Genomic DNA, 23,462 nt, shown 5'->3' with positions numbered 1-23,462 from the left:
GCAATGTTTCAACAGCTGATACAACAAAGAGTGTCAAGAAATCTATTTGGAATTTTTATAACTAATATAAACATAGACATGACACAAGTTTTAGTAATTGACATAGTATTGTTGCAAATTCTGGAAATTTAAAGAGGCGATTTGTTTCCTAGAGAAGGATAAAGAAAATCCCAGCAATGCATGAAATGTCAATGTCAATCTAACAAACTGCCGCTTTTGCATATATTACAGCATTTCGATGGAGCAACATGAAGCTGTGGATCAACAATAGTTTTGCAAGGAATGGCGGGAACTATAAGAAAATGTTGTATCAATTTTGAAGCATTTAAAAACAGTGATTTTAAATTGCTTGAGGAAAAAATCCGTGCTAATGAAAACCTTTATAGAAAACGTTAGTACAAACTAAAATGCATATGGAATATATGCATATATATGTATCAAGGTAAATCTTCATTGAATGTTTCGACAAATATTGCTCAGATATGATCACAAGTAAGATGGTTCATAACCACAGATAAACGGGCTTCGAGCTTGTGTAAGTACTGCCGACGGAACTGAGAATTTAAGTTAATTTTACATACGAAACAAAATCTGAATATTACCCTAAACATTTATATTACTGTCCAAAATTAGAGTGGTTGGGTTGGGCTCGGTGGAATTATATACCAAAGCATCTCCTTGCGTTAAGTTCTGTTGTACAAGGAATCAGCGAAGAGCTGCATAAAGAAATATATTTAATAAATACTCAGAAATTTGAGTACATAATATAATTTTAATTACTTTAAATTAATTGTTTTAGAAAATTCTCGACACGCTCCACATACTTCGGAATTGTTAAGTGTGTTGTTCCTGGGAATATGATCGAGAAAGCACCCATATTATACTTGTCATTATTTAATAAAGATATTTCAATCTTTTCAATAAATTTCGAAATTTAACATTAAACTGTAAATCTTAAAGCCCTTTCGGGAATAAAGATTAAGAACAAAACTTGTGAAAACTAAATCAGAGATTCTATTCTAATAAATTCTAATAGTCAATACAAAATTACCGGCATCTAATGCGACTTCATGAGGTAAAGTAATAGCGTCTGTCGATTGAAAATAGTCGATTTTTTTTATCTAAATCTAAATTTTATCATGAAAATTGCGAAGTTTAAGGCCCTTGTATGGAATGAGGATGGAGTCTGAAAACTACTTTTAGATTTACATATGTGAGTACAAATTACGTAGCATTTGTTAATTTTCAGGCCTAATAGCATATATACTGTATATATCCAAAACTATAATGAGACAAGTTACTTCGTTAAAAGCTACGTTACATTGTCACATTTGTATTAATTTGAATATCTTGTTTAAGTTGTTCACATTGTTTGAATCTCCTATTAAAATTGTTCGAATAGCTTGAATCTCTTGTTAATTTGAATCTCTTGCTAATTTGAATTTTAATCTAATGCTGTCTGCTTCTTTACATCATACTGTTTCAAATTCGTGTAACCACTAATTACAAAATCGGCATAAAAAGTAGATTCTACATATATTACATAATTTTTAAATATAGTGATATCAATGATACTCAGTAGAGTCCCATTCTAATAATTTCTGAAATTACACTGGCATGAAATGCTGTTGTGCTTTCATTCTTACTATAATAAAAATAATAATACTATAATTATTTTATGAACTACATGGAAGTTTAACAAACGTATTATCTAAGAACTTTCATTTAAATAAACAATTTTATTCTAAAATTTGCTATATAGTTTTTGAGGTAGTGATAATTCCGTTTCATTTTCGGTAATATAGGAAAAATAAGGAGTTCATTTTAAAATTGATTTTACATAATCATTTTGAATTTAATTTAAAATTACAGATGTTTTAACGATAATCTAATACGAATCAAATATATTAACTGAAAATGTAGAAAATATGGACTAATCAAATGACAAAGATCTGAAAAATAATATTGTTAATAAATGGATCTGATACTTTAACATAATTGATACTTTAATTACTTGTATTATATTAGAATTATTTCAATGTTGATCTCAAATTATTGTATGGATACATTTGCATTAATTTCACATACTTTATAACGCTATTGCGCTTTGTTCTCTTAAAGCAGTAACACAGAGTCTAAAAAATAATTGATATGTGTTCTCTTAAAAGTTTACTTCACTTCAATCACACAAATTCAATTTACCTGGAGCTCTGCAAACTGGAAATTAGGTAGCTATATTTATAATTATATTGCACTGTTCACATTAATTCATGCAACTACAATGAACCTATACGAAGCTAATAGGCTGGAAATACTACAGTTTTCTACCTTTCGCGTGGATAGATACATTGTAGGTTAAACCTGTGTAACGTTTGATTTATTTCTGTTGAATGTGACGTTAATTATTATTTGTAATCAAGTTCATCAATGAAATGAATACAAATAGATTTATTTTTAATGTGCAACATTGTTTATTGTTTCAATAGTGTAATCTGACGGCCAACACATTTCTTGTATAACTTACAACTTTCAAGTACATTAAAAAAATTTTACTGTGTGTTGGTGATTGAAAGTAAGAACGCTATATATATGACCGTCTGAAAATATAGTCACAAACATGAAAGAATTTTAAATAAAATTGATGTTTGAAAACAAAATGTTCACACTGGTCGGTATGTTATAATATTGTTCAACAAATAACCAAATATTTTGATTTATGTCTATTGCAGAACAGAACTGGATAATAAGTCAAAATTTATAATGAGTTAATTAAGTACTTCACAGTGAGTAACTTTACTCAGTGATTACATAATCGATGTATTTCAATTTGTTTTACTTTTTGTACAATTGTTATTCTCTTCTGAGATGTTTGTTACAATTCATTATTGAAATGTGATTATTTGTTACCTCAAATATATTTAATCATTTCTTCATTTTTATATATAACGAACACGAATTAGTAAAAAAAATCTAATTGAATCGTTTCTTCCTAAAACGACAGATTTCTAGTTTTGTCAGACACGAAACATTGTAGGGTTTGCTACGCACAGATATACATTTTGCGAGATATTTTCACCTGTCAAGCTGTTCCCTAAGCTTTGTAAGTTATAAATAAATAAACGTTTTTGGATAAACTATAGTGTGTAATATAGTCTTCTCATTGGCCTCACTCCTTGCTTTTTCTGACAGGTGTTGTCTCAGAAAAAAAAAACGATTCAATTAATTTTCTGCTTGTTAATCACATCATCTTATGAGCTGGAAAATTCTTCGTGAATTATTGTTATGAATTATTGAAATGTAGAAAAGTAATTGCATAAACCTCGTCACTATCGTCGGAACACACTCATATTTATAAATTAATAATCTAAGATTACTATAGTTGTTACAATAATAAATGAAAAATATTTCAGGTGGATTGATTGGATATCTGCCATTTCATAAATTAGAGTGTATTTCTGGCAGAAATACAAGTTAGAACTAGAATATCTTATTATCAATTGGATAACACTATCCTTAAATTCTTAAACTCTTATAGTGTTTCTATACTCAAAATATCATTATATAATTCAAGCTTCTTGATACATATACAGATTCAATAAATACTAATCCTAACCAAATTAAATTTTATTTATTTATTTATTGCTTCAAAGTGGCATGGTAAATATCAAATATTTTTTATAGCTGTGTGCGTTATCATTGTTTCACTGTGGATATGATTCATGGAAATAATAATGTATTAATGTTTCGACAATAGTGAGAATCATCATCGACAGAAATATGATGTTTATGAACATATTCTGATAACTTTATTATACTTCAGTCAGCCACATTTCCGTTTGATTGTAAAATGTATACAACTTATTGTATGTGAGTAAAATTTGAATACAGATTAAACAAAATTAGATCCACAACATTTTCAAATTAGGTTACCCATTATATACGTTTTAAATCTTTGATGCTTTTCATTGAGTTAAGTTATTTTTATGAAACGTAAGCGATATTAACGGCAACATTTTTTTAATTTTTGGAATATGGAGATTAAAGCTGCTTTTTTGGTAAGCAAGAATTCTATCATACCATTTAATTTTATTAGTTTCTTTCGTTGTGCTTAATGTTAGGGCAGATTATGGAAAAGTTTTGTTAATTAGTAAGGATGGATAACCAATCTAAGCGTCTGATCTTTAATGAAGGCAATTTATGAACGTTGCTACCTTGGAGTTGTTACATCTTATAGACCATTAAACAAAAGCGTTGATATTATGTTTTTGTGTCATGTACTATAAGTCTGCTGGTATGTGATATCAGCAATTAAATTTAGAATAAAAACATATTGGTGAGATTGTACAGAGATTACGGAATAATAAATAAGAAGGTGGTTATTAAGAATGAAAGTATGTAAAAATATAGTAATTCTAAAATTAGTGGGTTAGTTTTTAGATTTCTTGGTGTGGAAATATAAGTTAAGAAATTCAAATAAACTCCTAGTTATATGTTAATAATTCAACACAAAGGAAATCCAATATATCAAATTTTACTTTCAGGTAGAATCACATTGTCTATAAACCGATGGTTATCAAACTATTACAAACACATTCACTTTTAAAGGCAAGATGTTTCAGTTGACACAAAGATTTATAGGCTCGTTTCATTTATAGGAAGTGAAACTGAAAGTTGATTACCAATGCAACTAATTATAAGTTACGTGAGACCCAAAGGATATACGTAAGTAATATGTTAATAATTTTACAAAAAATCAATTTTAAATACTGCCTTTAGGACATAAATTTTATATATATATACAGGTGGTTATTATAAACATAAAACGTGGAAAAAATCAATATATATGCTTTACCATTTCAGGATATTATGTGCATATTGTGCCTCTGTTACTATTTTCCTCTAATTTACAGAATGATAACACACCGATGTGTGATTCAAGAAGAAGCTGGAGAAGTAAAACACATCCATTGACCCCTTGAATTGCGGGACGTAAACAAATTCTAACACTGATACGTTTCGAAGAGAAATACTACTGTCCCTTTTCTAATGAGGACTGATATTTCATTTCTTACCACCCACGATTCAATTACTCGAACGATAACAGGTAAAGGGATATCCATAACATATGAATATGGTAAGTTTTACTTTTCTCGAGTGTTATTATTACTCATAGTAAATCCGCACAATAGTTACTTTAATATTTGTTTAGATTATTTTCCAAATCGTGTAAAATCCAGAAACGCACAAAGTTTTATGTTTGCAGAAAATTGCAAAAGATTAATTTGAACCACTTTAAATCGAATAGACATTTAAAGGATATAATAGAACCCATTTCTAAGATCCTAAATCGATTGCCGAAACCCTCGTCTCGATATTTCGTAGCATTTTATTTCTGTTGAAATCAATATTCCAACCGAAAGTAACGTTAAAATTAAAGTACTTTCCGTCTTCGTGGACTGTTCTTGATAAAAGTGAAATATTTGTTTTAAGACGCTGAATCGTTGAAAAAATCGTTTGTAGCTACTTCTTACACATTTTATTCTACGGAGATAAATGTTGAATCAGGAAAGGACTAATTAACACTTCCGTTTTGAGCATGTAGTTTACGGAACAGATGAAACCTATTCTTGGGACTCTGAATCGATTAGACAATCCACTTCTACGTATCTCTAACTGCGTTTTCTGATACGTATCTACATACGGACGGACGGACAAAGACAATCAATAAGAATTCCGACACTTATGCATATCACAGTTTGGAAGTCTAAATATTATCGCAAATGTGTATGTTAGAGAATATTACGAAGTTTTATTTTATGGGAAGGAAAAATGTAAGGTTTCTAAGTTTTGCACAAAATAATGTAATGACAGTATATTCTTAAGTTTAGTTTGTAAATAATAATTATATTTCCGAATGCATATGATTAGATACCTGTGTTTAAATCCTGGGTTTCTCGCACGTGAAATTGAGTGTTCCTTGGCATGAGCTTACCATTGGCACTAAGAATGTTCTAAATGTGAGTAAGATAAATATTGATATGATGAGTGCAACTGTAAATGCAGCAGCCACTGTCCTTAATTGCGCCTCAAATCAAAAAAGTGAGAAATGCATTTAATAGCATATCATTCGACGTTTACAGTCTTAACAGTTTGTTTGATAAATAACCAAATAAGGTTTCCAGCTTTATTGTCCTAATATCTAAGTCAATTTACAGATCTCATTAGAACTAATGTTTTAGGAACCGTGTTTAGATTAGATAAAATTCAAGGATACTATAGTCGAATAATTATAGAATAGCGTTACAAAAGTTAAAGTGTATTTGTAGTCATGGCGTTTTTAATAACAGAAGAAAAGGAATGTTTTAATGCTAAGCGGAACCAGCGTTATTATTTTTTCAACAATAATTTGAAACTAAAGCTAGTTTAACAAACATATAACGTTAGAAAAAATAGTTAATTTTGGTTGTATATATTAAAGAAATTATTACTTATGTTTTATTTTTGTGAGTAGTAAAACATAGAATAACAGAATAACGTATTGATACAACATATACGTGACTGAATCCAGATTTAAAATATTCAGAAAACAAGGAGAAATATGTAATATTTCTTCTGTTTCTTTCCGCAGAATTTTATAGATTTGGAACTAAAGCAAAACTAATATAAAATTTTATTTCAAGTATAAAAATGTATTTATGTATTTTATTAAACTTGCAATGACTTGAAATCCATAAAATTTAAATTATGGAAAAATAAAATGTTATTTTATTTGATTGTAATTTTAAAAACCACATTGTAATAAATCAAAATGCAACAAATAAATCTTGATATATATTCTCTCTTTTACAGTTGTCATAAATTAAGCATATACTTGATATGAAAGTTTTTATGTGATATGAAATTTTCTATCGCTATGAAATTATCAAGCAAGGTATAGGCCTACCCTTAATTATATATCATAAGTAGCTGATTTCATACAATATTGTTAAAAGCAGTATTGATATAACACTCGGCAAAATATCTTACTACTTTGAGAAAAATCTAAAATAAAACAGGGAAATTTTGTTCAATCTGGTCAAATTATTCAACTTTTAGATTTATAGTTTGCCGCTATACGAACAAACTCAATATTAAGCGTTTAAGTAAGTATTATCCTACACAACGAAGAACCTCTAAATATGGTCCCTTTTCACACATTTCTGTTGAAATTGTTAGACTAAAAGTGCATGGTTATGGAAATGGTTAAAGCCACACTGATGAAACATCATCTAAGTAATATTGGGTATTTATGGACTAATTTTCTTTTACCATAATATTACTTAGAAATCTCACTATATAAAATCATCCTTACCCGAAAACCTATACACCAAAGTTAACCTCCGTAAACGTTTATAAAAAAAGAACGTAATCAAATAAGATCTGTATGAATGTAACCATAAAAAAAATAAAAATCTAGTATATAGTTTTTATAAATAGCTCTGATATCAAAAGGTTATAAAACTTCAAGAACATCCTAATTTTATCAGATGGAACATACGTTTTTACGAAATATATTTACTCAATAAGAACTCCTATTAAATTCACTCTTGATTGGAGTTTAAATCAATGAAAAATGTTAAAAATTATCTGTACTACAATGTGTTCTCCGACAATCTACTCTAGGACCACTGTACTCAATCATAATGATATAGACTTATAAGACCTCATGAAAGAGAATGTAAAAAACCTACAAAATTTGTGTTTCTGATTATTTATACCCATAAAACGATGCAAGGTACCTACCCAAATATAAGAAGGGTGCACTACTGTACTACTGTACTATACCTAAGCTTATATAAGGTAATAAGACCTTATCAAAGAGAATAACAGGTCCAAGGGCTTTGAAATTTATATTCTTGACAATATTATACCCATGAAAGTGAACGAGGTCCTATATGTCCCGCAACTATGACCCTGGTCATGCCAAAAGTTAATTTTCAATTTTGATTCCAAAATTAAGTGCCCTTGCCGAAATTTAGAAGGTTGTCCTATGCACAACTCGTTCATGATTATCGCAGTTTATGTCTTTGTATACCCATGATAAATAAGAAACACAATTAAATATAAGTATTCGTTTGTTTTTATGAAATTAAAGTGTTGTAAGGTTGTTCGAGCATTCAGTGATGCAGGTCAGTTCTATTTCAAGTTGAAATATCTTCTCACCGTTTGAAATCAATGTGTTTTGTTCCGCGCTCAAATAATATTCCAATTGTACATACAGCTCCTCTGTTTTACACCTTGTATTTTTGATAGTGACGTTTATGCAGTCCGTTCTCTTTCACTGTGAGTAATGTATTGGAGTTACTTTGCAAATATGGCTTGATTAATAGCTATAGTATACTCTAAGCATATTGTAGTTAGCTAAACCAGAAGGAATATGTGAAATATTACATAATGTGTATGTTATGAGATACTCCATAATGATTTGTCGATCCGAAAGATAGATGGATTTCCTACAAGAATACCTAGGCATAATAATGTAGAGATACTTGTTAGAATTATTTCTGAAACACATATTAGATCCGTCCTTAGAATTTTGTCTCTTAATATTGGATTGTTCTTAAATGCCTTCCTAGATTCCTGGTGTTTTCTAACGGGCAATCAGTTGTAATAGGTAATTGGATTAAGTTTATAAATTTTATTTGTAATTAATATTTATTCAGATAAGCAGCAACGTAAATTATTAGTTATTGAACTCTTAAGACCTCTTACATACTGGTCAACATCGATAACAAACTTGGCTAGTAAAAGAAACGATTTGCTAAAGTTTGTTATTTTAATAAAGTAAAGTTTCGATAATGTGCTTATGTTTCAGAGGTAGTATTATTCTATTGCAGTGTACAGGAAAATTCTCTGCAACTATTCGAAAAACACTAACCTTAGAAATTAAATTGAATATGTATATCAGTTATACACGACGAATAAAATTAGCATTTTCTATTATATTATTTCATTTAGTATTGGTTGTTAACATTTAATATTCAGAGCAATATTTAATATTCTGTTTCATATTTTGTTATTGTGTTAAACTAGGTACAGTGCAGGTATGTTTGTGTCACCTAATTAAGTAATAATCGGCGAAGATTATTGTAATGTCGAAATAGCAAGTAACTAATAAAATAACATCTAATGTTGTTATACTTTACATTCATCACAAACCAATAGCTATAATAAATAAGTTATTTTAATATCCTTTTTTACTATTTAACCAGAATTACTTTAATTTTCCTCCGAATAAATAAAATAATACAACATATTTGACCAGATAAATATTTTCTTTGCGCACGGCTTTATTTTTGAAAATTACTTCTTTCTTATTCTAAGTGTTTCTAAGTCTTATTCTAAGTGTCTGACTAACGAGAACCGCGTAATTTTATATCAATACTAAATAGTCACAAATTATGTTAGCACCCTTTTTGTTTTTCCAGCTGATTTTCAAGTTATACACCTGACAAAAATATGTATTTAGAATTGTTGTCAAGTATATCTAATGTCACATGGTGCTACATCGTAGTGAATGACTAATGTGCCTCGTTATGAATTCCATTTCAGCATATAATACCGGATGGGGACATTGTTTCTAGAAACATGGCTACTTCCTGCAGCCTCAAATTGCATATTCGATCTTTCTATACGTGTTACAATATTTGTTAACCCTATTTGTCGTCAAGAAAGTAATTCCAATTTTTCTCAGAGTTTATTATATATACTATATATTTCTTGGAGTACCTGTATGTTGGTGCGACATGAGCAATAATAGAATTACTCTTATAAATTTGCTGTATAGCATTGAAATGCATTAATACCTTGGTTAGTTAAAGGAAGAAAATAAACATGTCATTGCTTCTTAGTTCTTTTTTATTATTCATATGATTGTGTCTTCTCATGTTATGAGGTTATTTTTCAGCAATGAAAAGATATGCAAATCGAGCATTTGGTTTGAAAAACTACTACTATTGTACTATTAGATAAGTTGGGTTATTAAAATCCTAATAATGACACAAACTTCCTTAATTTATGCCATATGTACTTTGTGGTGGTAAATACCATGTGTATGACATTCCCCGAATGTACAACGTGTCCTCTCCCTTTTCTCATGATTTTTCCAGTCACCGATATCATCACTTTCTTTTTAGCCTAGTATTGGTATTGTATGGAAATGTATTGTATAGTATTGGTATACTGAAACCAAAATGTGAACGACCATTCTGTTGTTGTCCTAATCTGTTTTCCAGCACTCTGGTCAACCACGAAAATTCTGCTGGAGCAAAAAATAACTACAACAAATTGGTAACGCAGATAAATAACAGTGTTACCAATCAAGTGCAGAAATTGAGGCCTATTCCGGAATAAGGGCACAAAGGCCTACGTGCCCTTTTTCCGGAAATTATTTAAAACGAACCGCCATGTCATACTGTAGGTGCTGTGAAAATGTCATTTCTATATCTTTATTTTTGGTACCGTGGCAATATTTTTTTGTAACCCTTTGCAGCATTATTTTGGCGCACAGCTGACATTCCGATTCTAGCAGCGGTTATTGCTCTGCTTCTGCCAATATTATTAACCTACAAATGTGGCACTACTTTAAAATGGATACTAAAAGTAAACCTGTGTATAAGAAGATGTGTATAGTTTATAATAATAGGAATTTGAATCGTGAAGACCAAAAGCTAAAAGGGTTCATGGTGAAAAATTCTTCAAGTCGATTAATGATGAATGTAGTAAAGTGTTCTCCTTGGTTCCTGAGTGTTGTAAACACAAGTGCTAAGAGATTTTCCCTTCATACTCAGTGCAATTCCTATTATACCCTTATAGGGGCAAAGAAAAGTCTCTTCAAGTTTCGTTTCTAGCTTCGTACACGAGTATATCGAAAAAAAAAACAAATGTGCTCGTGAGTAAAAGAAACCACGGCTCTACACATGGCTGTATTCTATTAAGGATGCTAGAATGGCTACCGTAGTGTGTCAGAAATTCAGAGATATTGACCCTAAGCCTATCCGTTTTGTTGGAGTGAGCGAACAGAAACAGAAAGATATTCGGTCTTTAATTAAGTTCTTTCGAGATGAAGACACCGACTAGGTTAAATTTACATTGAATGAGTACGAACAGGAAAAGATCCATAAGGCATTTTTTACTATGTGTAATAGCTGATATTTAAGATAACGACATTATTATGCTGCATTAATAGTGTTATTTTTTCAACGAACAAAGATTTTCGAAAAAAGGGCACATAACACTTTATACAAATATATTTATAAATATATAAAATAGTATAGATTTTTAAATTTTAATACAAGATGTTTAATATTCAAATATATCTTGTATATTAAAAAGACTGTAATAGGTATTTGCAAGCTTATGTTCTTCTTATATGCTCTGGTAAAATCTTTAAGATTATTTTCCTCTATCCACGAAAACGGTATATGTGCCCTTCTTCCGGAATAGGCCTCAATTATGTTCAAATGATTTCAGCTACATTTGCTCGGAGAACAATCCATTGATTTATGTCTTCCGCTATTCCCGTGACTTATATTTTGGTAAATACTACTGTTGTACTGGTTTTTAATAATTGGTGGTATATATAGCCACATGATAATAGCCATAGATTGACAAAGTGAAGATGGTGGTTACGCTTCTCTTGACAGCTTGTTTAGTTTTCCCTCCTAGGGAAGTGGCATATATGTATAATTTATATACGACCATGTTTACTTTTTTCCTACATAATATAATTACGTGCCGAGAATTAATTAGTTGTTAATAATTCTTTAATGTATATTCACAATTGTTTTCCATCCATACTGCAAATTAGCATTCACAGTCGTACTTATTCATAAAACGTAATACAATTTCAAGAAAATCATCATAAAATTTCTGTAGCATTATTTTATTCTTTGTAAATTCCTTCATAGTCAATATCAACAATCCAGATGTAAAATGCATTTCTTTCAATGTTACTTAATCAATAATACAGGAATCCTTCAGACAGACTTATATGCTTACATCGTGATATACAATTCCATTTATACCATACTTTGGCGCCTATAACAATTGTACATTCGGTTGAGTTTTTGAATATCTGCAGAACTCAACTCCATTCGCTGGCCAATTATCGGGTATCCACGGTGATATAGAAAAGTAGTTAAATGTTATTTTTATTTGCACATCTACACTTTTGAACCAAACCTAACTAAGTGAGACATGTATGAATAAAGTTAAATTAGTTTAATGGAATCTTTATATGATTATTAATAAATAATTACAATTTCAAAACTGTACACTGTGTATAAACGTGAAGCTTCCACATGATGCAATTAGAGCTTCTACACGTGTTAACGTTGTTGGATATCTCTGTGAGAAATCGCCTTCATTATGAGTGTATTCCAATTCACTAGATACCGTACTTGACAGGCCTACTACAGGACAATGAGGTAAAGTTGTGACTATTAAGTAGTTTACCTAGCATGTTGGTATTGTGACATAACGTTACAGTGTAGACCATGAAAGAAATCATCCCCTTTGTTCTTCGAAGCAGAATTATACATTTAAGAATATACCTGACTAGACATTCTGTTGCCAAAATTTACCGTCCAGAGTCTCTGACGTAAGAGCTTAGACTCTTGGATTTTGATGACACAAACAAGACTACTCACAATTATTTCATCGTATACAATATGTTGTATCTAAAGAGTTCTTATACTACTGCATCAGCCGTTCGACTGCTGTGATGCTTCAAAATACACTTGGACACATTGCACGGATCAAAATAGCTTCTACTGTCATCGCAGACATCAATGAAAGGCAAGTCGAAGAGGGACGTCCAAAACCATTATATTTTCCCTCTCATCATCTCAGCGACTATGGTCACATATCCGTTCTCATCTGAAGCGAACCTAATGCAACATTCTACTCCGTGCTAAGTAAAAACATTGAAACTTTGAAGCAGTGCTGAACTCAACCTGTGTATGAGTTTAGTTGAGTTGATTGAGAGTTTAACCACCCTTTCAGCAGCGAGGCTATAGGAGACGGGACCTACTATTAACATGAAATCCGAACCACATGAGCTCCCGGTGGAATTGAAGTGTGTATGACACTATACGTACTATCATAACCAGGCATAAATGTATCATTAATACCTTTGCCAGCTTACATTTTGCGTTCGACTTCCAAACCATCGCTGCACACACTGCAAACAATAACTTCTCACAAGGGATGTATTCAAATCGTGACAGCTGGATATTTATGAAAAGTGGTACCCTGGCTAACTGTGAAACTCTAATCATCGTGGTAATAGTCACTCGGTGCGGAAATGCCTTGTTTATCTTCTACGAATAATACATATACCAAAGATTGACCGGGTGAAGTTGTGCCGAGTTACACCCCAAAAACACCGGGAAAAGGCAGAAAATGAAAAATGTGCGCAGATTACCTGATACTTACAGGAAGAAGACACGTGACCAACTCATGGCAGTAGTGTCACATATGCACTGTTGCCATCCCAAAACAAACTTATAGTTTCTCAAATATAACATATACTATTTTACGACATTAAAACAATTGGCATAAAACATAAAAGAAAATAAGCAAAACCTGGGTTATCAGTGTTGCCAAATAAGGGAGATATGATGCTCAGAAGTTAAGAAATTATGGGGTCCGTGCAGAAAAACGAACAAATGTACAACAACAACAAGACTGCAGAAGGAACAAATATACAGTACTGAGTAAACTACCGCAAGCACAGGATCGAGTGACTAACGAGCTTGATACAGAATTCGCTTAAAAGGGCACATATTAGAGTAGCCGCAGAAAGAAGTCCTACGTGACATAACGCGCAAATGTGAAGAATACTCCTTCCTGTAGCGCAACAATTCCAATGGCATTTTTGTGTGGAGTCGGTATCTCGTATAGTTCCCAACAGACACAAAACAAACTGTCTTCGGGCTACAACACTGCATAAATCCTGCATGCCTTTCAAACCACAGAAACGGCGATGTAGCTCTTCAAAACAGTACAAAAAGCTGTGGTACGAAAGGTAAGAAGTCTGTGACACGAAAGTATGTCAGAATCGACTCGTAAAGATTAATGACCTGTGATGGGTGTCAACCGAGAATATAGGAGACATTAGCATGTGAGACGACGATGAAGACAAAACACACTGCATTTAGGTTACCAGTGATATACAGGCGCAAAATATTTCAGCATCATACACCAACACATAGAACAGAAAAGCCATATATAAAATGGCAAAATGCGTACATTTCTCTTTCTAGCCAAACACTCGACATGACATCAATTCCGTTAGTCACTGGATGCTGTTCATGCTGTGGTTTACTCTCTACTATACATTTGTTCCTTCTGAAGTCTTGTTGTTATGTACGATGGTTCGTTTCATTGGACGGACCTCATAATTTCTCAATTTTACCGTGATATTGGTCACGTGCCCTTTCTCGTAGGTATCAGGTTACCTGCATACATTTTTCATTTTCTGGCTTTTTCGGGTCTTTTTGGGGTGTACCTTGGCACAGCCTCACCCGGTCACTGCTTCGTATATGTATTATTCGTAGAAGACAAACAGGGCATTTCCGCACAGAGTGACTATCACCACGAAATTTAAAAGCCTCAATTAGTCAGGGTACCAATTTTTATAAATGGCCAGCTATCACGATTTGCATGTCCCTTGTCAGATGTATCGCATTCAGTCACGAAGACACTTCTAATAGAGTGGAATACAATAATCGAATTTGCGTTAATTAATTATCTCACACACTCTCTCATTGATATGCCTGAAACACATTGATATTGCGAGAACTTATTGTAATTAAAGGTACAAAAAATGTTGTAATGTTATGAAAGCGAAGAAAAGCTACAGTCATTGAGTTGATAGTTCATCATTCTTTCATTTATATGTGATTTGCATACATTGGTTTCATTCCTTGTACATTTCTCCAAATTTATTATAACATGTCATATTATGGTTATAGTATTCAAAAACAAGGATATTTTGGATATTTTGGTATTTGGATTTCCGGTTCGTCTCACTTGCATTATTACTCCTGTAGAGGCAATGGCGCTAATGGTGTATTACAGCTGATAAGTGGCGTCCTGGAGGAAGCAGTGGAAATTCGTCTCTCGATTATTCAAGGGGCAGACATGTGCATAGAGTGTAAAACATCATACTATCTCTACTATCTCTAAACGCTCCCCTCGAACTGGAAAAAAGTCACAATTTGAGTAACAGGCAGAAATTTGCAGGAGAAATTTTCATTTGTACACAATTAGGGGCGTGGCCAGGACAAAAAATGGGGGCTGTATAAGTGGTAGCCTCCCACCATCTCCAATTGAATCACAAATTGCCCCAATCGTTTGTACATTGTTTGTACAAACATGAAATTCTGTCTGAAACTAGGCAAATCCTCTACAGAAATATTGCACATGAACAGGTAAGTGTGCGATGACAACACTCTGGGCTGCAGTGCTGTGTTTAAGTGGCAGTAATGATTCGCGTAGAAAACAATAATGAACAGTTTAGAGGATGATGCACATAGTGGTAGGTCAAAAAAATGTCAGCTGAACGTCTGAATGAAGAGGCTGCAATGGTAGTACGCGCTTACCGTTTTCCAGGCAGTAGACGACATCGCAATAGCAGTGCAGATCAGCCGTGGTAACTGTCACAACATTCTGATGGATAACTTGAACGTGTCGCGTATCACCCAACGTCGTGGGCTACGCATTCTGACACAAGACCAACGAAGAAAGCAGATGACCATTTGCGGTGACCTGATCAGTGATGGTATGTTCCTGAACCAGATAATAACAGGAGATGATACATGGCATATGTTGTATGATCTACAATTAACGAAACAAAATATGCCTCCAAATTGTCATCATCTTCAAAAAGAAAGGACGTGTCAAGACAGGTAAAAAGGGAAACTGATACTTGAATTGTTTTACGACTTGCTTACGGAATTATCTAAGTGGAATTCATGCCACAAGGATTAACATTGTCAACGAGACTATTCGAGTCAATTCGTCCTAAACGCCAACATTTTTTTCAAACATGCTTTCAATGGCTTTGCGAATTTATGCAAAACTCCATTTTTGCCAAGGGCGACTATTTTGAAGATCAGTGTGGAACTGTGTGTACGTGTTTGTGCTTGATAGAGAGAATGGATACTCTACAAACGACACCCACCGATTACAGACCACTATCCTACAAATCAAAATAAAGCGCCATATATTCATTCAAATCCTTGTCTGAAGATACGAAATGCAATATGTAGTAATGTTCCAGAAGATAAGGAAGCATAACGTATATCTACACATTCATAAAATAGTTATATCATTTTTTCCAGATGCCAGTTAAAGTCGATAGACGTTGATGCTACAACCACTTATTACTAAAGTAACAGTGGATGTAAGTGTTTGATGGATTTATACAGTAATGCTAATATTCCTAATTTAATCTATATCAGTTTCGCTTACTTTGACCTGAAAGATCGAGGCCTGTTGTGTATGGACGACTTTTTAGAACACACACACACACACACACACACACACACACACACATATATATATATATATATATATATATATATATATATATATATATATATATATATATATATATATATATATATATATATATATATATATATATATTACATCAGCTAATGGTTATGAACAAACACTATTCGAAGCTTTCTTGCACTCACTGGAAAACGTGAAGTATATTAATATTTATTTGCATATATTGTTATTGTAGACTGTTCCCATAATGCGCACCGACTTCAATTTTACAAAATTTGAGAAATAAATTTCACTTTTTATTTAGTGGTCAATTTGAAGGAATTTTGTTATACTACCATTAAGAAACCCATATACATCATATTACGAATCAATCATTATGGAACAATCTCATGTGTGACACGCAGCAGTGGTTCCAATCTTTGAAAGTTTCATTTACAACTTTTTTCCTTTTTCTTTTTTAACTGATTTTGTGAGTAATGTTGCATTCAGTATAAAGGTACAACAAGATATTCTCTCTCTCTCTCTCTCTCTCTCTCTCTCTCTGTGTGTGTGTGTGTGTGTGTGTGTGTGTCTGTTTGTTTTTAGTTTCCGGCGTAAGCATGTGGATACTACCAGGTATACGTTCGTGTGTACATATGCTAGTGTGTGTGTGTGTGGCGCGGGTGTATGAAGTATTAATTGGGATCGCGTAGTAAAACTTATCGATATTAGTACGTACATACAAACGGCTGTTACTTCCCACGATAACTTTGGACGAATGAGAATTTTTAAATTCTGCTTTTTGCAATAAATAAGTAGAGTGATTCCTCTCGAGGGAGTTCCCCTAAATGGTAGCCCCTACCATATCCAATTGGATCACAAATTGCCGCAATCGTTTGTACATTGTTTGTACAGAAATGCGCAGGCCAAATTTTTGTTTGTACTCTATTAGGGGCGCCGCCAGAACGAAAACAAATTGGGACTGTATAACTGGTAGCCCCCCACCAACATGTCCCATTCAATCACAAATTATCGCAATCGTTTGTACATAGTTTGTACAGAAATATGCAGGCGAAATTTTCGTTTGTACACAATTAGGGGCGCCGCCAGAACAGAAAAATGGGGGCTGTATAAGTGGTAGCCTCCACCATGTCCTATTCAATCACAAATTGTCGCAATCGTTTGTACTTCGTTTGTACAGAAATTTGCAGGAGAAATTTTCGTTTGTACACAATTAGGGGCGTGACCAGGACAAAAAATGGGGGCTGTATAAGTGGTAGCCCCCCACCATCTCCAATTGAATCACAAATTGCCGCAATCGTTTGTACATTGTTTGTACAGAAATGCGCAGGCCAAATGTTTGTTTGTACACTATTAAGGGCTCCGCCAGAACGAAAACAAATTGCGGCTGTCTAACTGGTAACCCCCACCAACATGTCCTATTCAATCACAAATTATCGCAATAGTTTGTACTTCGTTTGTACAGAAATGTGCAGGCGAAATATTCGTTTGTACACAATTAGGGGCGCCGCCAGAACAGAAAAAATGGGGGCTGTATAAGTGGTAGCCCCCACCATGTCTTATTCAATCACAAATTGTCGCAATCGTTTGTACTCCGTTTGTACAGAAATGTGCAGGCGAAATGTATGTTCGCACGCAATTTTGGGCGCCGCCAGAACGAAAAAAATTCTGGGCTATCTAAGTGGTAGCCCCCACCAACATGTCCTATATTCTCGTAATCGTTTGTACTTCGTTTGTACAGAAATGTGCAGGCGAAATTTTCGTTTGTACACAATTAGGGGCGACGCCAGAACAGAAAAAATGGGGGCTGTATAAGTGGTAGCCCCCACAAAGTCCAATTCAATCACAAGTTTTCGCATTCGTTTGTGCATCGTTTGTACAGAAATGTGCAGGCGAAATGTTTGTTTAAAGGGAGCGGATCCACTACGTAGTTTGTATCAGTGTCAAGAGAGGTCACCAGCGTAGGTCGCTTCTAGCGCCTGTAGTGAACTCAGTTTGTTCTTGCTTCTCAAAGTGTTTCCATCTCAACATACCAAATGGTTTCGTTTCGTTTCGTTTCATTAAAGTACAGGGTAAATCACCCTGAAATTGGAACAGGCCAGTTTTTTTTTTTCTTCACTTTGTAGATTTTTCAGATTTATTAACATCGGCGTTATCTACTTTTTCCCCTGTCTTTCGTCGATGACATTTCCAAGTGGCGTCTGTTTATTTTTTTTAATTTATTGTAAAAAAATTCGCTTTTAAGTGAAAGGCTTTCATGATATTGAAGTTTTCTGCTCGATTCTAGGCAATAGGTTAAAGAATATGTTTTCAGTGTTTTCGCGTTATTTATTGTTCTAATGGAAATGTTGCACATATTTTATGTTGATCGCTTCGTTAAGCCCTAAAGAATGTGTATTTATGTCATACTGTTAAAAATTGTACATTTGTCGCATGCTTACAACGGTGCCACGAACGTAGCTAGGAGAGGACAGGGGGGCCCACGGACCCCCTAAAAGTTGGCTTAGCCCTCCAAATATTTATTTAAAGTTATTTATATGGAGCCCATTTGCTAATATGGCTTCCCAAAATCAGAACTCTAACTACGTTCCTGAACGGTATAAAAAATTAGAATTTCTAATGTGCACTCATGTCCAAAATTATTGTCGCATGTCTATAAATATGTTGTTCAAGGAATAAAATTTGATAACAAATCCGTCCAGTATTTTTTACAATGTTAGTATGGGTATATGTGGCAAATTTCAAATGACATGTGGCAAATTTCATGTCAAAAGAGCAGTAAATAGGAACAGTAAAACGAAAATAAAATTGCCTTGTCCATTTAGCAACATTTTATTTTACTCATTATAATCCTCATATTTATAATTCTTTTCCTATGAAATTTACCACAAACACACATTTCCCGATTATACACATAGTATCAGTATTTAAAGTAACCTGCAAAATCATTATCAAATTATATTCTTACAAGAAGACAATTATAGATATGCGACAATAATTTTGGACATGAGTGTACATAGACCGCCTTTGCTTGGCACAAGGATATAAAGCAGTTCTAGAGATGTTAATTTGATACTATTCAAGGTAACAGTCTACTAGAGATTAATTTGATTTTAAGGTCTTCTACTTGGTCTAGTATCTAGCACACTTGCCTTCGGAGCTCGCTATCCAGGGTTCAATTCCGGTAAGAGATAGGGTACAGTAGAACAAAAAAATGTTCAGATACCGCTAAAGGCAGTAGATCTCCTGCAGCCACCATAGAATAAGAGTAAAGCGTTAAAATAAAAAAAATAATGATTTTCTTGATTTTTAATTTAAAAAAGATTATCCCAACTGGTCACTAACTGCCTTGTAGAATCTTATGCCTTAGCCACTAAGCTTATTTCTGAGCACGAGCGCACCCACGGGTTACTCCGCTTACACCAGACCCTCAAAAACAATAACTCAAAAGATTCCGTACACTTCCGTAATAAAACCACACTTCCTTAGCAGATAAATTGTTGGTGTATTCTCATAATTTGATTTTACATTTCATCTGTACTATAAATCCTATTTTTTTAAAAAAAAGAATAATCTAATTCTATCATAGGGAAGTTTGATAAAATTTTAAATATGTATAGTTTTTTCAAGTGCAGAATCGTTTCAATATTATATACAAGCACTGTCTTGTAGTACTGGACACCTCTCAATACAAAAAATTCTGGCTGCGCGTCTGTGTCCGAGTAAGTCTGAAGGTAAACATTTTTTAGATGTATAAAGTACTATTTATAAATGAATTCAGGGAAAGGGTTTTTCTCCTCCCCCTTTCCTACCACACAACAATGTACCTAAGTAGCAATTTGTACCAACTACAGATCACCAGTGTAAGAATATAAAAATAGTTCGTGCTGGCAGGGTCAAAAACAAGAGAATGTCATTCCGCCCCCCCCCACCTATCCCAGTTGGGTTGGAGACCGAGGTGTTTGGAATCTTGGCTAAGATAATTGCCGCTAGTCTAAATTGTGAATCAGCTAGTACAAAAAATGTACTGGGAAAGGAAAGGGTATTGTGGTTATAAAATTTCATCCCTTCACTTCAGCTGTTGCTTTTGGCAATAAGATAATATCGAGTTCGCAGAAGGAAGTCTGCAAATGGGAACAGCTCTTCAATCTTCTCTTCCGTGGTCAATAAACCCCCACCCCCATTTGCAGTGACCTTCACAAAAGACTATTTCTGCTTCAGAAGAAAAATAATATTGGTTGCTGTGTCCATTCATCTGTGAAAGCTTTCAGGAATGTTTCGGAGCTCATTTGGGTGTTTCATATGAACATATTTCGCGAAAAATTCACACAGCCAGGAGTGGAAGCGGAAACTATCGAAAGCCCTGTTGTTGGCGGAAGGTGTTCCCAATCTCCACAGAATGTATACTAACAAAAATTATATTACTTGTGCTCATAAAAGAATGCCAAGTTGAACTTTTGATTTTATATTTAGCGTCCGTTTGAGCAGCTAGGCTACATGAGACGTAGATATACAACTCCTGAAATCCGAAGATTATCGTTCAATTTACTCCCACCGGGAATTAACACTGGATCCCGTTCACGTCGCACATAATAGCCATTAGACCAGCAGGGAGGGTCACCCCAAATAGAACGTGGATAGCAAACAAAACGATTCATTTCCCATCTTCACAATGGTTAGTAGGGTGAAATAACAACTTACAAACTTTATTTTAAAAAGAATGTGGTTAGTAGAATATATAGATAAAATATTCGTCGGCTTCACCCCTACATCTCCAAGTTTGCTCGGTTTACGGCCTCTCAGCTCATGAACCTAGAACCATATTTAATTTCATTTGGGGCTTTCCTTTGGGGCTTCGCCCTCAGCCCCCCTTATCCCTTTTGATCGGCCAACGGCCTTGCATCTGATAAACTTGCAAGCACACCGAATTTCATTTCAGATCCGGAAATTCGCTCCGTGTACGGCCTCGCATCTCATTAGGCGTTTACTCGACCTCATAATCCTGCAAGCACATTCAATTTCAGTTGTGGTTGCCAAAGGATTAGCTCCAACCCAGGTTTGCATGTTGAGTCAGGTTGAGTACGTGGGGGCTTCGCCCTCAGATCCAGGGGCGTAAATAAGGGCCCCGTAGACCCTGCATTGCGGGCGGTCTCAAGCCATCAGGGGCCCCCAAATCACCAAGTGGGAAGTAGGGAAGGGGGCCCACTCCACCCTGTCTGCGGCAGGACCCCCAAGCCTTTAGTTACGCCACTGCTCAGATTCCCTACATTTGCTCTGCCTATGGTGCTTCATATCATACAACTGCACATTTCCCGAATTTTTGTTCAAATTCCAAGTTTCATGTCTCTAACATGCCGGGGTTCTGAAATTTGAACATCTTTTCTTCCCGTCTCTTTTCTTTCCTTCTAGGATATACATAAAAACGCTTAATAAGTATTTAATAATCTCCATTGATAAGTCTAAATACCACATTCCATGTTCCTAACCTTCAAAGATTCCAAGATATCGACATCTTATTATAAGAATTACAATGTAGCTCTTTTCTTCTACTTTCACTAAAATATCAAAAAATGCTGAAACATGTATTTATTTATTTTAAATGGGAAATCCCAATACCAAATTTCAAGTCTCTAACCCGGAGTGAACATCTTATTATAGTAATTGTAACCCACGTCCATTTTCTTCCCTTCTGGGCTATATTAAAAAAACAAAAAAGAAACACTGAAATACGTACTACATTATTTTAAATGAGAAGTTCAAATACGAAATTCTATGTTTCTAACACTCAGAGTTTCCGAGATATTGGCAAGATACGAATTGAAGCTCCCATTCGATTTTCCTTTTCTCCCCTTCCTATTTTCCTTTCCCTTCCCCCATTTTCCTTTTCTTCCCCCCTCTCCACCCCATCTAAACATCACAAAATGCTAAAAACATGTCAAATGATTTTCAGTGAGAAATGCAAATATCAAATTTAAAGTATCTAACGTCACGAGATTCGGTAATATTTCCATTTTATTAAAATATTTCCCACACCATTTCCCCTCTTTCCCTGTCGCACTTCCAAAAAATCATTTCTTAGTGGTACTCTACGTTACAAATCCTATGTATTGTCCTATTTTTTTATTTTGACTTCTGTATGGTTTAGTTTTTATTTCCTCCCTTTATAAGTCACTAAATTTGTTCACCACTCCAGAAGCTGCATTGTATCCATGCCCATAACTTCTTTTGCTCCACCCTCCGTCCACGTATACAGTTATCCATGGTATACCATCTGGATCTACATGGCCCTTTTCAATCGCTAATCTTCTTTCTTCCTCTCCAGCTTTTTTCATCTGACTCCAAAGAGAATCTGTCCACACCTACAAAAGATATACATTGGTTTAGAAAACAGGACATATCGTTATTTTGTTCTAATTTTGATTCATTACAAATCTCATTACCCATTTACTTTCTACTTTGAGTGATGTCAATAACGAACAAGATAAATTTCCCTAGTCATCAAGAATGTGACTCAGTTTCTCTATGATTGTGCAGAAACTATACGGATAAATAGTTATTTTTTGTCTCTGTATGCTTTGTCTATTATGTATTGTAAAGACTAGCAACGTTCAGAAAATATCAGTTTGAATTTTACTTTGTATAAAATGTAGATAGCGACTGAGGCTTCACCTCTTGACTCCCACATATGCTCACTCTACGATCTCGCATCTAATAAACATAAAATCATCAATGTTTGGTTAGCCTATGGCCCCGCACCTTATGTCCATGCAAGAGTGCTGAATTACAGTCGAAATACCGGAGGATTTGTTGCAGAACGGTTTCTAAAACTATTTCCTTGTGGCCAAATAGCGTTCTCGCTTGCTGTGTGGGAGATTCGGGTAATATTTCGTGAAAGACCA

At 33.9% G+C, this 23,462-nt stretch overlaps 1 protein-coding gene across 1 annotated transcript in view; it reads right to left on the bottom strand.

Annotated features, from left to right (window-relative positions):
* The window catches only part of LOC145691736 (uncharacterized), a 59,338-nt gene extending 56,997 nt beyond the window's left edge, over window positions 1-2,341 (bottom strand). Inside the window, exon 1 of the mRNA XM_081767067.1 lies at window positions 2,203-2,341. The gene's annotated coding sequence lies outside the window, so the exon portion shown is untranslated. The remainder of the gene's footprint in view (window positions 1-2,202) is intronic.
* Between the last annotated feature and the right edge of the window lie 21,121 nt (window positions 2,342-23,462).

Source organism: Thermobia domestica, chromosome 8 (assembly GCF_964235325.1).
Source record: "Thermobia domestica chromosome 8, izTheDome1.hap1.1, whole genome shotgun sequence".
Classification (NCBI taxonomy): Eukaryota; Metazoa; Arthropoda; class Insecta; order Zygentoma; family Lepismatidae; genus Thermobia; species Thermobia domestica.
This window is presented reverse-complemented; position numbering and strand designations above follow the sequence as displayed.